The sequence below is a fragment of the Alnus glutinosa genome, chromosome 13, assembly GCF_958979055.1.
Source record: "Alnus glutinosa chromosome 13, dhAlnGlut1.1, whole genome shotgun sequence".
Taxonomy (NCBI): domain Eukaryota; kingdom Viridiplantae; phylum Streptophyta; class Magnoliopsida; order Fagales; family Betulaceae; genus Alnus; species Alnus glutinosa.
This window is the reverse complement of record NC_084898.1, coordinates 19,460,588-19,465,211: the sequence shown is the minus strand read 5'-3', so window position 1 is coordinate 19,465,211 and position 4,624 is coordinate 19,460,588. Positions and strand designations below refer to the sequence as shown.

Sequence of the window (4,624 nt, the reverse complement as noted above, 5' to 3'; positions counted from 1 at the left end):
GCACTTTTCGCACCTTGCAGAGCTGGAAGAGCATCTCGAGATAGAGCTGGATGAGCATTCCGAGAAAAGGAGAGAGCGTTTCACGACCCACTGTCGGCACCACTTGCACCGTTTCCTCTCAAATCTCTATAAATTCATTCGTCTTCCCTCTTGCAAAGCACACCTTTCAGCTCTCAACCCTTCACACTTTGAGAGCCAAATCTTCTTCTGGTCTAAACTTATCATCGCTCCTGAGATAGAAGATGTAGTACCACCACCTCAAACCTAAATCAAGAAAAATGCAGCATCACAACCAGATTCACAAACAACGAAGCAGGACTATCCTTGATCTTAACATCTAGAAGCAGGATTATCCTTGATCATGCTTCTGAGATGAAGTATCTTTCTCTTCCTTCGCATCACCATAAAATTTTCTAGCATCTACTCTCAATCCGGTGATGGCGATCTGTGACAGAAGAGAGAGAGCACCACGATATGAGTACCGCACTCATATCCTTTCCGGATTGCTTGCCTTGACTTCTTTGCTTTCTTCACCTTCCCCACCTTCCTCTCCTTCGAGGCTTCCATGTTCTCATTTGGCAAGCTTTCCACCAAGATTATCAGAAAACATCCTCATAAAAGGGATTTGTTGTACGAGAAATTTTCCTACAATGAGAAATGAATATTTTCCCTTCTTCAAGCTACACATTTGTTTGATCTATTATACTTCTTGTTATTATGAGCTTAAAATATTATATTTGATAACTATCACACGGTGCGGTATACTTGTTTATTTTTTTTTTTGTGTCTAATAAATTAGATGCTTCACATAAAAAAATCTGTATCACTAGACTTAAGATTTTAGAATCTAAATCTTTCCTACTTAGTGTAAACTTTATGCGAAGCATAGTTTACGAATTTCGGGGACGAAATTCCATTAAGGGGGGAAGAATGTAGCGCCCCAGATTTTTAGTAATGCAATTAATGTCTTAAACTAGAATTTAAGATTAAATGAATAGACTGACGGAATTATTCAGTAGACTAATTGGCATAATAATATTAATAAATAATATTAATGTGTAATATGTACAATATATATTTGGTTTATAAATTTATTATGTTTAAATATTATTGAGATAATAATATTACCTATGAAACGAACTAGACTCAAAACGGGTTTAAAATTACACTCTAGTGAATTATTATTAATAAAGACCTAGTGTAAAAATACCTAAATCTGCAATAATATCTGCAGGTGATTCGATGCATTTTCTGATAAAATGCTTACCGACACTCTCTTCCACCGACAGTGTTTATATTTATTTATTCATAAATTGATTATTTTTAATCAGCCGTCCACCTGCTATAATCCATTGCCGACATTCTTGCCGACACTTATTCTTTTAAAACTGTCTGTTTCCCTTCAGAAAATACTCGCACCTCCCATGAACTAAGCTTCTTCCTTCTGATCTTCTTAATTTCCTCCCCCACTGTCTCTTATTCTTTGCTGTCCCGATGCATATGAGGAATTGAGATTGAGAGTAGGAGAGTGAGTTGAGAGAAAGAGATGAGATGAGATGAGATGAGATGAGAAATAGAAGCAAGCAAGAGATTAAGAGTAAGTAGAGAATTGAGAGAGAAGCAGAATTTGAGAGAGAAAGAAGGAGTGAAATGAAGAGAGAAACAGAGGCAGAGAGGGAGATCCGGCCGATCCTTCAGTAGAGTCCCGGCCGATTGTAGCAGACCGAGAGAGAGAAGATGAGAGACCCGAAGCCGTGAACCCCAAGCAAACCCGAAGATCCGGCGTGAGCCCAGCCAAAACCCACAACTCAGCACCGATGGCTGGCGGACGGCGTCACCCAGCAGAGCCCATCCCATCCCGGCGTGACCCAGGACCCGATCGTGGAGCCGTGAACCACGACCCGTCCAACCCAGCCGTGAAACCATGAACCCAACGAACCCGTGCGTGATCCAGCCATGATCCATGACCCAGCCGTGAAGACCACCGACCCAGAAGCCCATTCCAGCTGCGATTCAGACCAGACCCGTGAACCTCGGCCCAACCCAGACGATCCAGCTGAACCCGTGAACCCCGGCCCAACCCGTGACCCGTGAGCCCAGTCCAGCAAGCAGTAGCTGAGCCCAGTCCAGCCCATCCCAGCAAGCAAGCCCAACCCAGTCGGCCCACGAACCAATTTCAGCCCAGACCCGCTGAGCCTGACCCAGCAGTGATCCAACCATGACCTGAACCCGGAGACCCGACCCGCCGGTGACCCGTCTCCGGCAGAGTCTTCCGGCGACTTTTCCGGTAACCTTTCCGGCGACTTCCCGTGACCAAACTCACCGTTTTCACTAGATTTTCTAGTAAAATCCTTAATGTGAGTTTCTGGGTTTTTAATTAACTTAATGGTATATACTTACATGAAATCAATTAATAAGTATTTTAGATTATAACTTTGATAAATATAGAATTGAATATTTTGATAAATAACTTATTAATGTATATTATATTTATTGAGTGTTTAAATCATATGTAGAATAATATGGAAAATGAATAATCGGTGCTATTAAAAATATTAGAGGATGGTTTAAGTGTTAAAACTAAGAATAATAATAACATTAGGCAAAGAGGTTTTATAAATAGAATTAGGATTTGTGCTAAATGATGTTAACACTTTGTGTGGATATACCTATAATTTTTCAGATGATGACTTGAGAGACTGCATGAATTGGCAGTAAGTATTTCTATACTTACTGAGAACGAAGCTGGTGGTTTTTCCATAATATTGTGTTTATTGTTTTATTTAATTTGTTCATTACATGTGGCCGATCATGCATAGCATGTTGTGTCTAAAATAATAAAATACGGCTGATAAGATAGCCAGTGCATCAGTTGACTTGGGGGGTTAAAAAACCAAAGCTGATGTAGTAGCAAGGGGAAGAAAGGCTCATCAGTGAACCCTAAAAAGTGCGAGTCCGAAGTCTTAATATATAACTAATGCTGGGACCGGTAGGATTCCAGTAAAAACAGGTAAGACTTTAAGTGGGAGGCAACGGACGTGAACGGGTTCTGATAACCTAGAACGAGAGGTCTGAAGAAAGATGATCATAAAATACAAACTAAATGGTTACTACGATGCATATTCATACAACTCATACATTTGCATTATACGCATGGTTATAAAGCCATAACTACATGTTAAGAGAATTTATTAAGTAAATCAGTATTCACCGTATTATTGGAAACAGTGGACTCACTTTGGTTGTTTTGTGTTTTTGTTCCTATATACATATATTCCGTTAATGCAGGTTAATAGACAAAGACCAGAACTCAAGAGGTTTTATAGCTAAGGACGCATAGTTTATATTTTGTTTGTAGTCTTCTGTGTTTATAGCATTTTATATTGACAAAATTGCTAATGATTTATATGTATTCTTTTGTGTCATTATGGACACCTGTTTCCTTGTATTTGTTATAAAAATTTTCTAATGAATATCTAGAGGTATTTAATTTAAAAGCTCTAATGTGTTATTTAATCCAAGCATGTTGGTTAAAAATATATTCCGCTGCGAGAGTTTATCTCTGATGTAGTAACGTCACGTGGAAACCGGAGGTTTCTGCTTACGAATTTGCTGGCTCAAATTTGGGGCGTTACAATAGCTAGCGTCGAGGAGCGTCGTCACCGGAGCCGCGCGTGTGTCATCAGAAGCTCTTCAGAAGCGGAAGACGCCAGAAACCACCGATCTCCATCAACCACCACCGGAATGACAGGCTGTGGCCCTCACGCGCCAGTCCAGCTGGAGAAAACTCCCTGGCGCGTGCTAGCCACGCACCGAGCATGAGGGACCACCACGGCCGTGACTTGACACAACCGGACCGGAGGAAGCCGGCAACCACCACGGAAGAGCACGTGTCGATAAAAAACCCGCCGAGGTCCACAAATCTAGCTCCAAAGATACCTTCAAAATTTGCACGACCAGACAATACCATTGCCGGAGACACCACGAATGACCGCTCCCCTCAACCAACTGCTAGTGTAGTTTCTGCCAAAAAAAAGAAAAAAAAAAAAAAGAAAAAAAAAAAAAAGAGAAAGCAAACAGAAAGGAAAAAACTCCATAGCTGAAAGTTAGGAGGAAAACAGCCACAACCGGAACAAGCCGGGGGAAACAAAACTCCACAGACCTAGAGGTTGGGAGACTCCTAGCTTCCACTGGTACACTCCAGGGAAGACCAAAAACAGCCACCCTAGCCTTGCAGGTGGCTAGGGGGAAACCAGCTCCGGGAGGAGGGTGGAGTGAAGCCTCCCTCGCCCGGCACAACAGTGCTCAAGCTCTCTCTCTCTCTCTCTCTCTCTCTCTCTCTCTCTCTCTCTCTCTCTCTCTCTCTCTCTCTCTCTCTCTCTCTCTCTCTCTCTCTCTCTCTCTCTCTGGGCTTTTTGATCAAAGGTTTAGGTATGTGTCTAATTACGCAAATGTCTTCTCAACCCCCCTCCCATTATCCATCTTCCTGTTGACGTAGACTTGCTTAACTGCGAGTGCTCAATTGAAATAGGTGTAGACCATCACCTTCCATTGGATTCTATTCTGCATTAACTTTCGTCAGTTATAGATAATTTCAGCATTTTTCTTCCTTTTCTTTTTCTTT

The 4,624-nt window shown here is 41.6% G+C and overlaps 1 long non-coding RNA gene across 1 annotated transcript; it reads left to right on the top strand.

Annotated features, from left to right (window-relative positions):
* Window positions 1–1,372: 1,372 nt before the first annotated feature.
* LOC133853822 (uncharacterized) lies at window positions 1,373–3,442 on the top strand. Its single transcript, XR_009896753.1, has 3 exons — window positions 1,373–2,357; window positions 2,684–2,714; window positions 3,289–3,442. It is a non-coding gene; the product is annotated as an uncharacterized LOC133853822 (long non-coding RNA).
* The last annotated feature ends 1,182 nt before the right edge of the window (window positions 3,443–4,624 follow it).